This window comes from Castor canadensis, chromosome 3 (genome assembly GCF_047511655.1).
Source record: "Castor canadensis chromosome 3, mCasCan1.hap1v2, whole genome shotgun sequence".
NCBI lineage: Eukaryota > Metazoa > Chordata > Mammalia > Rodentia > Castoridae > Castor > Castor canadensis.
In genome coordinates this window covers 169,385,841-169,406,457 of record NC_133388.1, presented here as the reverse complement: position 1 = coordinate 169,406,457, position 20,617 = coordinate 169,385,841, and the positions used below count along the sequence as shown (strand labels likewise).

At 35.1% G+C, this 20,617-nt stretch overlaps 1 long non-coding RNA gene across 3 annotated transcripts in view; it reads right to left on the bottom strand.

Annotated features, from left to right (window-relative positions):
- The window catches only part of LOC141421718 (uncharacterized), a 109,044-nt gene that overhangs the window by 62,224 nt on the left and 26,203 nt on the right, over nucleotides 1–20,617 (bottom strand). For all 3 annotated transcript variants that reach the window (XR_012446390.1, XR_012446389.1, XR_012446388.1), the window contains exons 2-3: nucleotides 19,851–19,930; nucleotides 19,235–19,378 (exon numbers count right to left, since the gene is read on the bottom strand). This is a non-coding gene — a long non-coding RNA (uncharacterized lncRNA). The remainder of the gene's footprint in view (nucleotides 1–19,234; nucleotides 19,379–19,850; nucleotides 19,931–20,617) is intronic.

Genomic DNA, 20,617 nt, shown 5'->3' with positions numbered 1-20,617 from the left:
GCTTATAAACTTATATAATACATAAATATATTTATTACAAATGCATCATTCATAAACATAAATATATTATATATAAATATAAACAAATATTTCCAAATGAAAGTTTGAGAACAAACTACTCTATTTTACAGCATCATGGTAAATTTCAATATACAATTATTTACACAATTAGTAAACATTTATTGCATGCCAATTATGTGGTGGGCCATGTTTATGCTCTGAGAATACAGTGGTGTATAATAAAGACAAGACTACTCTCCTTCTGGAGCTTACATGATTATATTAGAGAGAAATGAGTAGATACTAGGTATTAAAAATGCTCAGTCCTTTCCCCCATCTGGTAACTAATACTGCTAACTAAATAAGATGTAGGTCAAGAGTCACAGCCTAGGTCATCATAAATGAGTGGTGGTGGTAGAAATCAATGAGAAGGGCAGAAGCCTTGACAGCCATGGAAAGACACTTAAATTTTATTCTGTGTGCAATGAAAGGGAATTTGAAGGCTTTTAAGTGGGAATAAGTATTTCATTATTTAAATTATCTAAATATGATAACAGAACCTATAGAAATTTGGTAGAAATCAAAAGTGGAAAAAATGGCGGGTGGTAAAAGCATGTAGTCAACACTGAGTGCTGATATTCCAAAGTAGAATAGTAGTGAGAAAATGGAGGAGTAAACGGCTTTTGAAATGTTCTGCAGAAGAAAAAAGCTCATTAATTTTATTTAATATAAAACAAAAGATTCAATTAAAAATATCTTTTAGAAGAGGGCTAAATATGGACTGAAGTGCTAACTTTGTCTCATCCTACAGTGTGTCCTGGGCCATGTAATAAATTTTTCTCCTTCAACATGTCTTTTTATTTGTTGTGGGGGGGAAGTGACAATATCTGAAATGTGGAAGTCCAGGAGTTTGGACATTGGGTTCAAAACTCAGGTTTTAGCTTTGATGATCACCTTTAGGTGCTAACTACTCACAGCTAGTTGACCCTGGATGAAGAGGAAGTTAGAACTGGTTCCCCATAGCTGCTGGAAATGCTTTTATTCCAGGGACCTTTTCTTATCTTTCTATTTCAGCAAGCATTGGCTGCTTTCTACCATTATCTGGTGAGGCAAAGAAAGGAACATCGTGACTATAGAGGCCCTGAAATCTGACTTTGGTGAGTTCTCAATTGGTACACCTTGAGCCTTCCCCTTCCATTTCTTTCTTTCTTTCTTTTTTTATTCATTTATTCACATGTGATACATTGTTTGGGTCATTTCTCCACCCTGCCCCCCCCCCACCCTCTCCCCCCACCCTCAGTTCCAGGCAGGTCCTGTTCTGCCCTTATCACTAATTTTGTTGAAGAAAAGACATAAGCATAATAAGGAAGACAAAGCGTTTTTGCTAGTTGAGTTAAGGATAGCTATACAGAGATTCCTAACATTGCTTTTGTGTACCCCTCAGGCTCTTCTCGGCTATTTGGGATTCATCTGAATCATTTTGACTTTTGCCATTTGTTTGATAAGGAATCTCCTAATTTGGAGGTTCTTGTGAGTATTTGTGTTCATTTGAACTAATTCAGGCTTTTGCCATTTATGGCAGGGAAGTTTGAACACTTATTAGCAGGGAAGGATGTAAGGTACACAGAGAAACCTTGATGTTTATGCTAGAGATCTCTATTGTGAATCACTTAAGAATCAAAAGCACTAAACCTATCTTTACCCCTAGGAGAGAGAATTCCCTACGGAGAATTCTAGCTGACTAATTTATTTAAAAAAAAAGAGAGAGAGAGAGAGAAAGAAAGAAAAGGCAAAAAGATGATTTGCCTAAGACTGCACTCTGAACTAATGTAACTGTTTTTGTGTGCTATTTCATGTATTTTGTGTAGGTCTATTTGTCTGTATCTCGTGATTGGCTTGATGAAGGCTAAAATACTGATGGCTATGGCAGCAGTCCTATTAGAGACTGATCTGAACCACTTCACTAGCATTGACTCTTGCTTCAGCTATCAAGCCTTCCAAAATGAGTCCTAAATGAATGGCATTGGGCACAACTCAATTTTCTCCTATAATTGCTATAAATAATGACCAACTTACTTGTGGCCACTGAATTAAATTTTGCATTCTCTTGCTCATCTATGCATTCGTAAATTGACATTTATGGAATGTCTAATTTAAAACTTTTTTGCATATGCATGTATATGTATGTGAACATCTTTAGAAAGTTTCTTATTGCACAGTTAACATAGAGCCATTACTTCTGTTCTCTCTTTGTGCCCTCTCTCTCCATTTCTTTCTTTTGCTGCCACATCTAAGAAAACCAGTTTAACAAAGTTCTTATCTCAACCAGGTCTCACTAAAATGCAGGTATTCAAGAATTATTCCCTTTGGACTGAAGAAAAAAAAAGGGATTTTTATGGACAATATCTTCAGTCTGTTTCATACTGTTGTAAGTGTAATTTTCATTCAACTCTCTTCAATAATTGGACTTATTAGCAAATGTATTTATTTAAATTGCTATTGTATAGAGAAACAGTTTATGATTGCTTTTCTTCCTAGGTCTTTTTTTAAAAACAGGCTACTAAGAATATTTTACTTTATGAACTAAAGTAACAATGCTGACTAAATTCAAAGTTTTGTAAAAGTTATTCAAGCTGCAAATCAGAAAGAAGAAACAGAATAGAATCAGCAAGTAGGAAAGCTATAGGAAGATATTGAGGACATGTCTGGGGGAAAAATGTTAAAAGGAAAAGAAAATACTTTTTGAATGAAATAGGATTTTGTAAAGTAAACTTTGTCCTAAAAGATTATTGCAAATGGACAAAGAGGTTTAGGGCAAGAAAACAAAAGGCTTTGAATGTTGTGCAAAGTATATATCTTTAAAACATATAAAAGATGAAGCTATCAAAAGCTTATATGTGTCATTAAGTTGACTGTAATTTAAAAATTACCTAGAGCATTTTCTAAGGTCAAAATCTAATGTCAAAACTTAATGTACAGGTGCAAAATAAAACCTAATTTCTATATTCTCTATGTCTACATTAACAAGGCTATCTTTAAAATATTGTTCTGCTCTTAGAAACGTTTATGAAAAACTGACTTAAAAGGAAAGATTTAGTATGTTAGCAAAACAGTTGCTTATGTTTTCTTTTGATCTTGGGAAGTTTTTGACTACTTAAAAAACTAATTCTTAACTGAGTATGAGTTAAGTGAAGTATCAATTCATATAAATGTATTTTAAATGACCACCTTACAACAACTATTATTTTAAGTAATCCTCACACAATTAGTACCCTATATGTCATGACTAGATGTAGAGATGTGTGTCTAATATTTGTCTAAATATTGTGCAAACATTTACAGAATCAGAAGTGTATAAGAAAAACACACAGGTAAAATGACCAGCTAATAAAGTAGAAAGATAGCAAAGCATGCACAGCAACAGCATGGCAATGGTCTTGTCACTTCTGGTGAAGCATCCAGCGATCCTGGTCATTATGCTTGTGAGAGCAAATGTCATGTGAAAGGAGACGAGCACCTCCTCAGCTCAGTGAAGCCAGCAGCTCTTTAACAGTTTGCTATTGATTTGTCTCCATTCTTCCTTATTAGGATATATTTGGGGTGGGGGGAAGATTCGTAGTGACAATTCTGATTAGCCTCATATTGTCCCCATCTTCTCTCCCTCTCAGCCCTTTTCCCACCCCACTTAAAGCAATTGCAAGAGTGTTTTAAGTTCTGTTTCACAGAGGTATATGAAATCCATCAACCATATACCATAACCTTAATTTCCTTCCTTCACTTTTCCCCTTCGTACTAGTAATCCCCTCCCCCGCTCCACACACACACTGTGCCTATTTTAACAGTCCTGGTTTTCATTATTAATATTTGAGTTGACATTCAAAGGGGTGTTTCAATGTACATTCACTGTGGGTGTGCTTTACTTTAGTCTGTTGAATCCCTTTGAATATTCTCCCTTACCCTTTTATCTCCCACTCCCCATGTTTCAACAGCTTTCAATACACATCCTGAAATCCTCTACCTTTACATCATTTTGTGATATGTGATATTACTGATGCTCTATGATTCTCTTTTCCTTTCTCTCTTTCCCCGAGTTCCATAGAGTATTTCCACTGTTACAGACATGTTCTACAACTGAGTTTGTATGTGATCATGCTTGGTTTTGTATATATATTTATTTTTGGATCTATCTCCCATGTATTAAAGCCAGAACATTTTTAAGAAGTGTTTTTACTGGACACTAAAGCTTTTCCCACACCTCTGACAGAAGGCAAACTCATATTTTTGGCCCATGCCTTCTATTTAAAGAGACAAAAATGACTGCTATACTGACTCCAAACATATCTTTTTAGTAGCTTATGCTCATGAGTTATTTTAAAAGAGGATCCTTATTCTCTCTTTAGTCTGCTTTGTAATGGTGGGCTGGAGGTGTAACTCAGTGGTAAAGTGGTTGCCTACCATGTACAAGGTCCTGGGTTCAATCCCCAGCACTGAAAAAATATATATAGATGCTTCATGATGGTGCTTCTTGTTTTAAGCTTAAACAGCAAGTCTTTTTCACTTATATACTTCAGCCATTATAATTTTTTTCACTTCTGTACTAAGCCAGATTGGCCAACACCCTAGCTCCCTAAAGACTCAGAAATGCTCAAACATAGCAGGGGAATTGTAAGAGGTGCTTAAATTGATTTTGCTGAAAAACACTGACTCCTTATTTGGGCCTACAAATTAAAAAGCAGAACAAAATCTTGGCATCCCTGCTTCAATTTTGCATCTGCCTTTTTCTAGGCCATTCACCTTATAGTCACCTTAGAATCTAAGAAGGACAAGATTTTACTGGTAACATGTTTACTAGAAGGGATGGAGGAAATGGTACCAAAAGAAGAGAACATCAGAGCCTCCCTGGGACAAGTAATAACAACCTCTACAGAACCTCACCCAAACAAGGACTGAGATAATGACCCACTGAAACACCCCTATAATTGGGGTAGTTTAACTCTGCATACCTATTAGCCCCCTACCCTAATTCTCTGTCTATTTAAAGCTAAAGTTCATGTCTATACCCCAAAAAGGGCAGAAGATGGATTGAAATGTTTATTTTGTCTCTTCCTATGGCATGTCCTGGGACAGGTAATAAATTTCCTTTCTCTGCCCTTCAAATATATATATATATATATATATATATATATATATATATGTATATTTTAATATGTGAATTTTTTCTAAAAGATAATTTTTAGAAATATTTCTTAGCAGCCTCAAGGAGTTCCAGAAGTTTTGGGAATTGCTAATGGGAATGGTTTGTCCAATGTTACATCCACCTCATACTTCTGACCACCAAAAACATATAGGAAGGACTATTCATACTGAGAACAGCCCTCATCAATAATAAAATTATGTACTTCTAAAATGAGAAATTAGGCTTCATGTGTGGGGTAGGAGGATCATGGGCTCCACACCAGCCTGGGTTAAATAGTGAGCTCCTGTTTCAAAAGATCAAAAATTTTAAATAAATAAAATGAGAAATTAGGCATCTCTGATCTACTTCAAACATCACTGAGTTAAAAATATGGGAGGAATGGATGAGATAAGGCTCTGAGACATCTGAGATCTATGAAGAACGGAAGCAGAGCAGCCAAAGCCAAAGCAAGAAAGAGGAAATGACTGTTGTCAAGGGTGTGCTGAAGCAGAGTTTCAAGCAATCAATAAAATTCACTAGATGCTTCAAAGGAACAACAGTTGAACATGCCAGGTGTGCAGTAATCAGAGACCAACTGGCTCTTTTAGTTCCTAAGAATTGATTTTAGAGAAAGACAGACTGTAATAGAAGATGAAATCATGAAGAAAATGAATGCCTTTTGTGTCTATGCTTTTTGTATTCCAGAGAGAAATGACTACTGGATTTTACTTTTTTTGTAAAACATACAAATAACAGTTGGCTAAATATTAGCCACACATTTGTATTTTATGCCAGGAAAGAAAAATAATAAAACCTTGTACATTTTTAAATATCCCACACATCATCTTACTTAGTCTACATGTATTTTAGTCCTCAGAGGCATATCAAAGTTTTCACAACAAAATAAAATTGTAGATGTCCCGATTTACAGGCCTCATTGTTCTGCCTTTTCCTCTTTACCTATCTTTAGGAAAGCACTCCTCTCTCATCTGGTTCATCCATAGATACTTAGTTGAACTCTCTGCAAATGCTGTTTCTTGGCAACCTAATCATGCCGTCCCATCTAAGGTCATCTTTTAACCATTTCAGCTGCCCTTTACCTTGATTGTTGTTTCCCAGTGAATATGCAAAACATTTTGCCACATAATCCTTGCCTTTTGGGGCCAATTTATGGAGATTTTTTTTCTGACTTTGTTGTTTCAGCCAACAAATTGTCCTTCATTGCAGATGACTAAACAATCATCAAGAAGCAAAATGTACTGCTTCTAGTTCTGCATTGCAAATGAAACTTTTAACTGTATGTTATAATTTCAGAGCATAATAGAAACCAATCACTCTACATGCTCACTGGTACCTTTGAGATGTAAAATGTAGTAACTAGTAAAAATTTATTAAGTTTATTAAAGATATGAGAATGAACAACAGTAACTTAAATTGTGAAAACTGAAAATAAAAGGTTAAAAAGAATTACCTCTAAACAAACTTCAAAAAAAAGTCAAACACTAGCAAACATTATTTTGATTTTCAACTTGACATTTTACAAAAGAATCAGAAAGAGAAGACAGATCAATCTAAAAAATCTAAAAGATGACATGAGTTTCTCTCATGGTCTGGGGTCAACCAAAGAGCTAATTTACCTCCAGAATATTGCAAGAGTGCACAGCGAGTGCGTATATGATGTACTGGGTGGCATTCTGGTTTTGTAACTTGTATAATAACTCACACATCATTACCATCTTCCAAAATTCAGACATCTCTAAAGCTTCCACCAACTCTGAATCATTCCATGTTAATTCATAAGTCAATAAATATTCATCCAACTTCTTTTATTTTCTCTATAGAGAAATCAATTCAAATGTGTTGCTCTCATCAGATATAACATATCCACTAATGAATATAATTGTGGGGAAGATATCACAAAATTAAATAAATGTAAGCAGTAGAATATAAGGAAGGTCTACCTTTATAAATAGATCATATTCCAGGGAAAAGTATTTAACGTGAATTTTTTCAATTTTGCACATCGACTTAAAGAATCAAAACCAAGCAAGTTTTAGACAATTTTAATTCCAAAATTCAAAGTTAAGTAATAGTTTTAGCGATTTTGTATGACTATATTGTAAGTATAATATACATATTCTATTAAACCAAGGAAACAAAGGGTTGAGATTAGAATATTCTAAGTAAATGATACCAAAAAAATAATTAAGTGCTTAGTGAGCATGAGGTCCTGTGTTGATCACCAGCACCACAAAATACAATGAAACAAAAAACTAAGAAATATTTATTTAATGATTTGCATTCCATTTAGTTATTTTTATATGCAAACTGTTTTCTCACATGTGAACAAGTAAGTTGAAGAAACATAAAGAAAAAGCAGATTGATAAAGTATAGGGAAGTGGACAGAAAAATCACTACCAGATATTTTGAAAATGGTGAGTGTTGTTTGTACTCTTGAACTTAAAGCTGGCAACTAGCAAAGACATTGTTCAAGGTATACTATCTTTCAGATAGTATATATATATATTTGGTCTTTAAGACCAAAAGTCTTAAAGAAAATAATTTCAGCTGCTTTGGAAACCTTGAGGGTTCATCTGTGGAAAACACATGACAGGCTGTCTTTGTAATGTGTGTGAAGCTCCATCCAGAAGAATCTGCACTTGAGGGAAGCCATGTCTGCACACCTTCTTGACAGTTATCACAACAAAACAATATTTATCTAAAGATTTTTAAATATGTAAGTATATATGCATATGCTATTTCTTGTGCTTATTGTGTCATCTCTATGCAATGGTAAAATAAAGAAGATCACAAATTCAAAGTCTTGTGTATGAACACATTTCATATAATAATCATAGTTCTGGTTTTTTGGTCCATAATATTTTTTTTTTGCAGGCAACCTAAGGCATGCTTCTGGAGCATTGTGGGAAGGCTTGGATAATTAGTGTTGCCTTGGTTATAGAGACCATGGCTAATTTGTGACACTTTCTTCCTGAGGATCTGAGGAATTTATATCCTAAAGCAGTGTTTTCCATAAGAGAGTTTTTAGTATTTAGGGAACAGCAACTTTTATTGCCTATACATTAAAGGATATTTAGCCTTTCTGGTCTGTGGGTAGTAATTGTCATTAACATTCTCTGATCCTTTTCCCCTCACCAAACCACAACCAGGATGGCATTTCTGAATGTCTCTAAGGTGACAATAGTAACTCTGGTCAAAAACCCCTGACTTAAAGGAGGGAAAAGAAACACTTAACTAGTTATTAGAGATAGGAACATTACGGTGATCAGCTAAAGAAAGGTCATTTAGAACCTTCTATGAGGTGTGGGGAACCCAGTAACATTTGGGTTAATAGTGGCATTTCTGTTAGTGAAAAGCAACAAGCCTTCACTAGCAGCTGTTTTATACCCAGGCAACTCCAACAAGGGATATGTAAAATTTTGAAGCTACAGCAGTGGAAGATTATGGATAAACATGTGAGAGAGAAATCAGAGTGGCCCCTTCACTGCTTAGGAGACACAGAGATAGAACCACAAGTCTGAAAACCAATTATAACTTAAGGCCAGAGGAAAAGAGAAATGACCTAAGCCCTTCTCTTCCCTCTATGAATACCCCAGTAGTCATTTGTCCAGGAAACCCTCATTCTCAATCCACTTGGAGAAAGTCATAAGGATAATAAAAAACTGAGAGACTGGACATTTTTACCCCCAAAAGACTATGGATTACCTAAAGGGACTATTTAAATTTTTACATTAGATTAAGTTTACTTGACTGTACTAAAAAGGACTTTTCTTATAACCATTTGTAAGGAAATTACAAGAAATAAATGATAATCAGAGATCAAATTAATTACATTTTTCTGCATATCCAAAAATATGCATACATTCATATATTCACATTCTCTGTGTGTGTGTGTATATATATATATATACATATATATATTATACCTTATATATATATATAAGGTATATATATATAAGGTATATATATATATAAGGTATAATAGGTACAGGAACTCTTTGGATGAAACCTTATAAAACAATATATAGGAGGCATGGCTCCAGTAATAGAGCATCTGCCTAGCAAGCTCAAGGCCCTGAGTTCAAACCCCAGTACTGAAGAAAAAAAAAAGACATAAGCATCCCACACATCCTTAATTCCTGAAAAATGTAAATCTAAATCTTATGGTTAAGTTGTACTACTCTATATATCTATTAGAACAATAGTTTTTGAAGCATACCTTACAGACTTCTGGGGTTTGATGAGACCCTTTGAGGGGTCCTTGATGTTTAAGAAAAGTTTTTTCATTAGTTCAAGACACTATTTGCCTTACTGTACCTGAAACTGGAACAAGCTTTTTCTCACTCCTGGTTATTACTGAACCTAACTGGCCTAACTGGGGCAATGAGAGATGCAGAAAGAACACAGGATAGACAGACAGACAGAAAGTTGGGGCCAGGTGTGATGGGCGCTCAGGTGGAGCCTCACAATAGCCTCATTGCTTCTTATCTCTATTAATCTCTTCTCTTTACTCTGTTTCTTTTCTCCGTCTTTTCTTTAAGGTCTTACTCCTTTACAATTCTTTAAAATCTTGCTTCTTAAAGTCTTCTTTTCTATTCTTTAAAGTATCTTTCCTTAGACTCACACTGTCCCTTGTTTTCTTAGTTTTTCTTTAGCATAATCTCTCTTAAAATCTTTGCCCCCAGACTTGCACTGTCCCATGTTCTCTCTTTAGCTTTCTTAAAGTCTCGGCCCTCAGAATTGCTAGCAATTCCCCTTTAGCAATTCTCCTTTAGCAATTCTTTTCCCTTCAGCAATCCTCCCTTCAGCAAAAATCCTCCCACATCCAAAAGCCTCACATCATCAAAAAGCCTCGTGTCCTCCTTCAGTGAGTCTTTTCTACACAGTGGTAAACAAGGAGGTGGAGCAATGGTTCTCAGGGAGGGGTATGACATTGTAACAGGAGAAACCTGCTTTCCTGCTTCTAAACAACTCAGGAAAATCAGCTGAGCTGCATCTCACCTTCTCACTCTCTTCTGCAGCTGGGGCTGTGCCAAATCTCAGCCTACAGATTACTTGACATAAACATCTTAGGAAAAGCAGCTGCTTTACATCTTACTCTAGCCTTATTCTGTGGCTGGGGCAGTGCCAAACTCAGCCTACCAAACATTGATTACAGCTGTACTTATGTCCTCACAGGCTTCTCATACCCTGCTCCCACATGAAACCATGGAAATAAATATTTTAACTGTTTTAACAAGGTCTCTTATGCATAAGGGACATAAGAAAGTGACTCTTACTGCCTCAAATAGGAGGTGTAAATAGGATGGCAATAAAGTGATGGGTAAAACTGCTTGTGTTTTAGCACACCTCAAAGTAGTGGCATGGAACTACACTAATTGTCGTTTCATTCCTCACATAGTTTCGAGGAAGAAGTCAGAGTCACTTAACACTGTCTATGCTGAACAACAATAAAGTTATTAATTTAATAGAAATACTATTAATTTATTCAGTTTCATGATTAGTACTTGTCTTTTTAATGATTTATTTAACTAGATGGGAACTTCTGCAGCATGTCTTTAGCCCATGGTTACTAAGGAAAAGCACTTAGGTGACTGAGTTTTAAGATAAGGTCTCCATTCTCTGTGGATCACTATTTTTACTTAAAAAAATGACTGACAGGTAAACTATAGTTATTCAAAGGTTTAGGGATAATTTCTTAAAAATGAATTACCATCAAGGAAACCTGACAATATTTGTTGCTAATGATAAAATCTGAACTTCCCAGCAAAAATGCAAGTTTTGAACATTTCCACCAGCAAAAGCTTGATAATGTTCCAATACTTAAAGGTAACCTTGATTAAATTCATTATAATTTTAACAAAATTGACTCTTTAATTTTCTTTTTAAAGAAATGTGCCACCTTTGAGATGTGTATAACTTAGGACAACCATTGTGACCAACACACGATGGAACAAAATTATGTATGGATTTTAAAAAAAAAATCATTCGAAAGGCAACCTTGATTGATAGGTTTTAGTGTGACTGAATATGAAAAATTCACTGATGCAATTTCAGATTCCATGTCACAAGTAGCCTTTCTACCAGTTTTTAGTGTGGTATCAATGAAGAATTTACATGATTTGTATCCACACTATTCAAATAGTCCTCTTTCTATTACATATTTGTGACCCGAGGGTTTCTTCATAAACTATAACCAAAATATCAAATTGCAACAGTCTGAATGCAAAATCAGATATTAAGATAGATATGAAAGCAATATATGCCACTCTTGTCACTAATTTAGGGGAAAATGTACTCATTGTCCAAAAATACTTATTATTCTTTTTTACATTTATTTCTTATTGTTATTTTAAATGGTTTAATTAATATTAATTTTTTATTTTAATTTTTAATGTGGTAAATAACAGTATAGACTATATAAACATAAAGTATCTCAGTCTTCAATGATTTTTAAAAGTGTAAAGGGGGCCCAACACTGCTGCCATTTTTTTTTTATTTTGGCAGTACTGAAGATTTGAACTCAGGGTCTTGTGCTTGCCAGGCATGCTATCACTTGAGCCACACCCCTAGCCCTTTAGGCTTTAGGTATTTATGCTGGATTGGGGTGGTCTGGCTGGCCCCAAATCCTCCTATTTATACTTTCTGCATTGGTGGGATGATAGTCTCGTACCACCAGGACCAGTCTTTATTGATTGGATAGGGTCTCATGAACTTTTTCCCAGGGCTGACCTCAAACTGCCTTTGAATCATGATCCTCCCAATCTCTAGCTCCTAAGGAGCTAGGATTACAGGCATGAGCCACCACACATGACTAGCACTGCTGTCTTCTATCAGAGCCATGATTTTTGAAAGCCTGAAACCATGAAAGCCATTATTTTAATAAGGTCACTTTCTTTATCTAGTGCTTATTACATAAGAAAGTGACTTCCATTAGTCCACCAAAGGCCCACTTTGTGGCTTTTATTGCCTCTGGGACAAATTCAGATGCAAATAGATCACCATTTCACAAGGGACCATGGCTCCAGCTCAGGCAGTGCTTGTTCATGTTCAGCATACTCTTTTGTCATGGTCTTACCCAAGAACCTACATGTTCAAGCACATGCAAACTTGCTTTTCATTTGTCATTTAGCCATTCAAGAAATATTTTACAAAAACCATGCCAGCCATTAACATGCTATTGGTAGAATAGAAGTAAAGACAGGAGAAAAGCTAATCATTTGCAAATATGTAGTCTTTTTTGAAACTTACACTGAAAAAAATACTTCCCTACTTATTAAACAAAATGAGGAAACATAATTCTAGCATATTTATGTTTTAATTTTGGTGATACTGGGGTTGGAACTCAGGGTCTTGTAATTTCTAAGCAAGTACTCTACCATTTGTGTCATGCTCTCAGCCCTGATTTATGGCTTAATTTTAAAAAAATGAAGAAGAAGAAAAGAAAATTTAAAAATATTAACTCTAGTAGAGCACCAGTGGCTCACACCTGTAATCCTAGCTACTCAGGAAGGAGAAATCGGGAGGATCATGATTCGGAGTCATCCCAGGCAAATAAAGAGTTCACGAGACCCTATCTCAAGAAAAAAAAACAAAAAAAAAAACCATCACAGAAAAGGTCTGGTGGAGTGGCTTAGGTAGACACCTTGAGTTCAAACCCTACTTCCACAATATGTAAAAGTACACACTTGGGGGTTGGGAATATAGCCTAGTGGTAGAGCATTTAGGTGGTATGCACAAAGACCTGAGTTCGATCCCCACAAAAATAACCAAAACAAACAAAAAGACATACTTAACCATAAAACATTTGCTATCTTCAAAACTTCCATTTCTTTAATTAATAATTTCCTATTCTTGATTTTTTATCTTCTGTTATCAAAATCAAAAATTGTGGGGTTAGAGTCATTGTAAATATTGAACCTATCACAAAGTTGATTTCCTAAATTTACTTCAAAAGCTAAATTAATTTTTTCATTTAATTGAGACTCGTTTCCATTTTCCTAAATTGTAAGCAATATGAAACTAGACACTTCTTTCTACTTCCATGAAAATAAAACATTCCCAGTAACCAAAATGGGTACTAGAAATCAAACAAGAAAGCAGATGAAAGAAAAATTTGCTCTGCTTTGACTACCCGCTAGGTTCCCATTTGTTTTAGATTTCCGGGAAATCTGTTTGTGGGAGAATTGTGAGGCCATGTCTAAAACTAAGATGTCAATCAATTGCGATGGTGTAAGGGAGAAGCCATATGGCTCCTTGCTATTCTTCATGTTAGGAGAATGACAAATTTGTATATTCAGTTGCCACCAATAGAATTTTCTCTACTGTTCAAAAATATATACTCTGTAATACGTGAACTGATCTTAAATTTTATCAAATCAACAAGATTAGTGTGCATTATTTCTAAATCTAAAAAGATATTTATATTCTCCTGTACCAGTGGAAAAATGGATAAAAACTTGGAAAATACAGCTAAGAGTAAAAGGCATTGACTTGGCAGCTCAGACAGAATTGAGGTTATCCCATTTCTATGGGATATATATTCTATATAAAATAGTTAATGTTCTTGTATGTGCTTAAACTGAAAATAAAATATTAGAATAATATGTTTTATACAACTTCATAATCCAGCTAACAAAAATATTTTGGCAAATTTTTCAGCATATGTGCCCTAGAGTTACTTCATATTTTTCTTTAACTATACCATGTTTAAAATTCCATGAGGATGCTATTTAAAGGAAGCATACTACGTAACTTAGAACCATTTTGTAGAGAAAAATTACATTTCTCCTTATTTATGTCTACTTTTTTCTCATATTGCTCACTACTTTCCTTGCATAAAGTAATGAAAATATGATCCACTTAATAAAGTGCACTGTACTGATCTTCATGGATGCTTGTATTGTGTGTGTGTATGTGTGTGTGTGTATTCATGTGTGGTATATGATGTGTGTGATACATATAAGATGTATATGAGGTATATATTACAGTTGTATATACTTATAACAATCCCTTAGAGTTTATAGTAGTGTATTTCTATAAATAATTGCTCATTGATAAACTCTTCAATTTTGAGTAGATTTCAGGAAAATCAAAGAAATACATTTTTTAAAACCTTCATAATATGTATGAAGTGCAAAGATTACCTTTATTCTAATTACAGGGTGAAATTCAAGTTTTCTGAGTTGCTTGATAATGATGGGAGGGACTAAATAAAATAAAGGATCAGCCTAAATACAATTTTATTCTTAATATTAATAAATCACATATACTCAAAGAGAAGCAATTTTTAATGTTCTGTATGACTCAACCTCTCTGTCTGTGTAAGGGAATTCAATAAAGCTGGGTAAAAAGAAGTTAATGGGAATTTTCAAATTCAATATTGGGTTCACTTAACAGCTTATAGAACATCATGAGCAGAGCACTTGCTCTGTTTCTGCTCCACTGTCTCCAAATCTTGTTTATAAAAGTTTAATTTCAGTGTAATTACAGGAGTTAATCTAGCAAACAATAAGTGGCTGATTCTACAAATTTTCTTGATTATTCAGAAAAAAATTGATTTATGTATTTTGCATATCATAGTGGCATGATGAAAATAATGTAATGATCAATCCAGACAGCTATCTCCTTTACCATGGTTACTAGAAAACTTCCTGTTATTGAAATGTGAAAACACAGGCAGCATGCAGGTCATTGTCTATAAGGTACAGTCAATTCTTAACTTTTTGGAACACAGAATAAAAATTTTCTCTGTTAAAAATTTTGCAAAGAGAAGAACGTCTCTAAGACTGATGGCTCATTATTGTGCTATTTTTGCATTAATACCCTTCAAGGAATATAAGCTTTGAAATGAACAAATGTATTCAAATTTGTATCTCTGATCTGTGTGACACATGGGAAATTACTTCAACAACCAAATCCTGACTTCTCATCTATACCTATATTACTCTCCTTTCAAGGTTATATGAAATACAAGTGCAAAGAGATAATGTTTGTAAAGTTCTTAGTGTGGGACCTATCACACAGTAAGTTTTTGGTTGGATGGAGGGATCAGAAAAACATTCCTAAAACATCATGATCAAATGTCAAACAACAATAATAGTGGTACTACACTAGATATTTAACATGGGTTATCTCATTAAATTTTAAAACAGTAACAGAAAACACTATTATTCCTCTATTTTACAGATGAGAAAAATAAGATTTAAGAAACTTATTAATGTCACACATCCAACAACGGGCAGAACATGGATTGAACAAGAAAGATAGGAGCTATTATTATCCATTATTACCTCCATTGTCACCATCGCCAGTGCATTCTGCTCTCTCTGTAGCAGACTAGGCTATAAAAATGAGCTCCTGGGTACTTCCAAAGATAATTGTCTCCCCTTGGAAGGAATCCAGAACAAGCCCACATTAAGCTAAATTCTGCATTAGAGTGGGCTGTCATACAGTTGGGAGGATTTATTCCAAGCACCTAGAAGGCACATGAAAGATGAATAGAAGGCACATGAAAATCTGAATTCATCAGATTTTCTTTTTTCTTTAAACATCCCCAAATGCAATGAAGAGGAAGAAGATAAAGCCATTTTGTCCATACACAAAGGCATTTTTAGGCATTATTGTAACTGACTTCTCTAATTGGCAGTCTTTGGGAAATGAAACACAGCAACCAAAGTATGCATACCTCACATGAAATACGGTCTTCATGCTAGTGAGTTATGAAATTTAAAGGGATTTAACAGATATGTATGGGTCTACAATGAAGTGGTGAGAAGTGAAAAATGTAGAGTTCATTCAAGTTGAATTCTATAAATACTTAATTCAAAATTATTCACTCATATCTTCCTTTCTATCAAAAATAAGTGTAAAGTTGCAACATTTTGAACATAAATTAATTCTGAATTAATATTTTCTTTAAAAAGCATTTCAATGGCTTAAAATCCCATCTGTATTTTCATTTTCAAGCATTAATATAAAAGATTATTTCACCAGGCACCAGTGGCTCACGTCTGTAATCCTAGCTACTCAGAAGACAGAGATCAGGAGGATCACAGTTGGAAGCCAGACCAGGCAAATAGTTTGCAAGACCCTATCTCAAAAAAACCATCACAAAATGGGCTGGTCGACTGGCTCAAGGTGAAGGCCCTAAGTTCAAGGCCCAGTACTACGAAAAAAAGGATTATTTCATAGAAACATCATAATGTTTTCAAATGGATCACAGATAGAATATAACAACATATTCTCATTTTTTTAAAAATTGAAACAGAATGTTCTATATTTTGAATAATAGGTTTTCTAATGTGTTTCAAATGACCATAGTTTTATTTTCATAATTGTCATTGATAGTCAAACACTTAAAGTATGTCATGATTTTTCTTTGACTATTAAGAATGCAAATTGTTCAGATGGAAAGTAGAATGGTTCGGTCATTTTTCTGAAGCATTTTATTGGGATTGGTAGACTCAACATAGTAAAAATAGCTATTCTACCAAAGCAATCTACATGTTTAATGCAATTCCCATCAATATCCCAATGACACTCATCACAGAGATTGAAAAATCTACCCTAAAGTTAATTTGGAAACACAAGAGATCAAGAATAGCCAAGGCAATACTCAGAAAAAAGAGCAATGCTGGAGCTATCACAATACCTGACTTCAAACTATATTACAAAGCAATAGCAATAAAAACAGCATGGTACTGGCACAAAAACAGACGTGAAGACCAGTGGAACAGAACAGAGGACCTGGATATGAATCCACACAACAATACCCACCTCATTTTTGACAAAGGTGCCAAAAATATACAATGGAGAAAAGACAGCCTCTTCAACAAATGTTGCTGGGAAAAGTGGCTATCCATCTGCAAGAAACAGAAACTAGGTCCATGTCTATTACCCTGTACTAGTATCAACTCAAAATGGATCAAGGACCATAATATCAGACCCGAAACTCTGAAGTTACTAAAGGAAAGAGCAGGAAACACTCTGGAACTAATAGGTATAGGCAAGGACTTCCTCAATAGAACCCCAGCAGCTCAGCAACTAAGAGAAAGGAAGAACAAATGGAACTTCATAAAATTAAAAAGCTTGTGCACAACAAAAGAAATGGTCTCTAAACTGAAAAGATCACCCACAGAGTGGGAGAAAATATTTGCCAGCTATACATCAGACAAAGATAACCAGAATATACAGGGAACTTAAGAAACTGAACTCTCCTAAAATCAATGATCCAATTAAGAAATGGACAATTGAACTAAACAGAACTTTCTCAAAAGAAGAAATTCAAATGGCCAAAAAAACACATGAAAAAATGCTCATTATCTCTAGCCATAAAGGAAATACAAATCAAAACCACACTAAGATTCTACCTCACCCCTGTTAGAATAGCCATCATCAAAAACACCACCACCGTACACTCTTTGTGGGAATGCAAGCTGGTACAACCACTCTGGAAAAAATTTTGGAGGCTTCTTAAAAATCTAAATATAGACCTGCCATATGATCCAGCAGTCCCACTCCATGGGATATACCCAAAGGAATGCAACACAGGTTGCTCCAGAGGTACCTGCACATCCATGCTTATTGCAGTGCTATTCACAATAGCCAAGTTATGGAAACAACCAAGATGCCCCACTACTGATGAATGGATCAAGAAAATGTGGTATTTATACACAATGGAATTTTACTCAGCCATGAAGAAGAATGAAATCTTATCATTTGCATGTAAATGGATGGAACTGGATAACATCATTCTGAGCGAGGTTAGCCAGGCTCAGAAGACCAAAAATCATATGTTCTCCCTCATTTGTGGACTTTAGATCCAGGGCAAATGCAGCAATGTGGTTGGACTTGGATCACATGACAAGGAGAGAGCACATATGGGAGATATGGGAATAGGTAGAAAACCCAAAACATGAAAGCGTTTGATGTCCCCACTCCAGAGGAACTAATACAGAAACCTTAACGCAACAGAGGTCAACATGAGAAAGGGATCAGGAACCAGTGTAAAGATCAGTTAGAGATGAATCAACTTGGGTTGTAACACACTTGTACATGAAAGCAATGCTGGGAATCTCTCTGTATAGCTATCCTTAACTCAACTAGCAAAAATGCTTTGTCTTCCTTATTATGCTTATGTCTTCTTTTCCACAAGAGAGTAAGAGATAAGGGCAGAACAGATTCTGCCTGGAAGCGAGGGGAGTGGGGAGAAGGGAGGGGAGGGGAGCAGGAGGGGAGAAATGACCCAAACAATGTACCACATGTGAATAAATGAATAATAATAATAATAAAGCATAAAAAGTTTTATTGGTGTATATTAATCATTGGGGGACTTCATTGTGGTATACATGCATATGGGGTGCTTTGGTTGGATAAACCCACTCTGTTGCTCTTTCTTATCCCTCCTCACCTATCTCCCTTTTATTTTACAGCTTTGGGTGAGTTTCATTATGCTATTTTTATATATACACACGATGTAATTCCATTGTGTCCATCCTTATCATCCATCCTCCTTTCCCCCTTTCCCCTCTCCTACTGTTTCCTCCCCAGCAATATCCCTTTTATGATATCAGATATGAAAGTTTTCATTTGGTTTTGTGGAAATGGTTGTCACAAAATTAAACCATAGGAACTAGTATAAATAATAAAATTTTAAAAGAGTAAAAAGTTCAGATACTGGATATTTTGCCCATATAAAAAAGAATGCACATTTTTGATTAATAAGTTTTAAAATACTCATAAAAACTGAAAGAATTAAAAATAGCATTTGTAGCTGGATAGTCAATATGCAATGTGATGCTGGGTAGATTTGATGAATGAAGCCAAAATCCAGTAGAGCATTTCACTGCAACACTCCTAATGGAAAACCACTCAAATATAACACTTGAGTAAAAGCGTGCAAAGTCATTAGATTGTCGAATTTTCACATTGCAATGCTATACACCTTCCACATGACAGTCACATCCCTCTTATGCCGTGTTCGAATGAAATCCCCAACTGCCTATCAGTAATCCTCCTTTCATTTCTTGACCTACCTCAAGGTACATGTCAGGTCAGGATCAAGGATCAGGAAAGGTATTCTTTGAATGATCATATTTCCCCTCTTATTTATTATATGCTTTTCATTGGTCTCTCTGACTCAAATCTACACAATGAAGGAAGGAGAAGAGTCAACAGATCTGAGAGAAGAAAATAGGAACAAGGCAAAGGTTTTTATTATTCAAGAGACTACACTTTAAAATTAGTCTTTTATGTTTATACACTCCCAGTTGACTAGTCACCATCTAGCTCTGCAGTCATGATTGCCATAATTAATGTAAACTGTAGTCACAATTAAAACCCAATTTAAAAATTTAGGCTCTTAACAACTGAGTCTGAAAGTCCCTGGTTTCAACTCCTCTGCATACTCGCTAACATATTCTCGATGCAAGCTGGAAAGCTTCTTACCTAGTGCTCATGTGCATCTGAGTTGAAATCTTTACCTAGGGATGACAGTGCTTCCTTTATGGACTCATCCTGAGATTTCAGATGCTAGTAAAGGGCCTGATACCTGAAAGGTGGTTGTTATTGTAATTAGGGCACTCATCACAATTCAGGGTCAGGGGTCTGGTAGCAGTGGAGGAGATCCACAGTATTTCATCTGTCACTGACCTCTGGTTATCTGTCCAAGAACTCCATCTTCACCTAAGGTTGCTCTGCTCCTCCAAAAGTGTTCTTGCTTCCACCATGATCTGTAAAGTAAGGGTAGACCTTTATTACTAATAATGGTTAGGCTTAACAGAACTATGTACTTTTGCCCTTTTCAATTCTTGAACCATCTGCTACTGACATGTTGGAGTTTTTCCCTCAGTGTAAAGGAACACTCTGCTACCTTATAAATAACAAAGTACTTAAACATGATGATGAGCTATTTATTGGGTTAATTTTAGCCTCTTCATATTTTCTGTATGAAAGAGTTCTTTGTAGAGATCAAAGTTAACCAAATGGATAACTAACACTAGAACTATAACCAAGACATGCTATATTTTCTAAATTTTTCATTGAAATTACCCTATTTCTCACAGGATTACTATAAGTTTCACAAAGGAGGGATATTGTCTGTTTTATACACTGATACATCTTATGCATCTAGAATAATGCCTGATACACCAGGGACTGTACCTCAAACTCTTGCCCTTATTTAAAAACTTGCAGAAATTTAAACAAAAGCAATCACCATTTGATTTATTTTAAAGTAAACAAAAGTGATATTACCCAAGTATTTTGCTTATGAAGGCAGCCTCTGACATTTAGCCCTAAGTTTGAATTTGTATTATGCAATGTTAAGTAAATCACTTAAATTCAGTTTCCCCTTCTGTAGGATGGGTACATTGCTACACCATAGTATTGTTACTTTGATTAAATAAGATAATATGTGA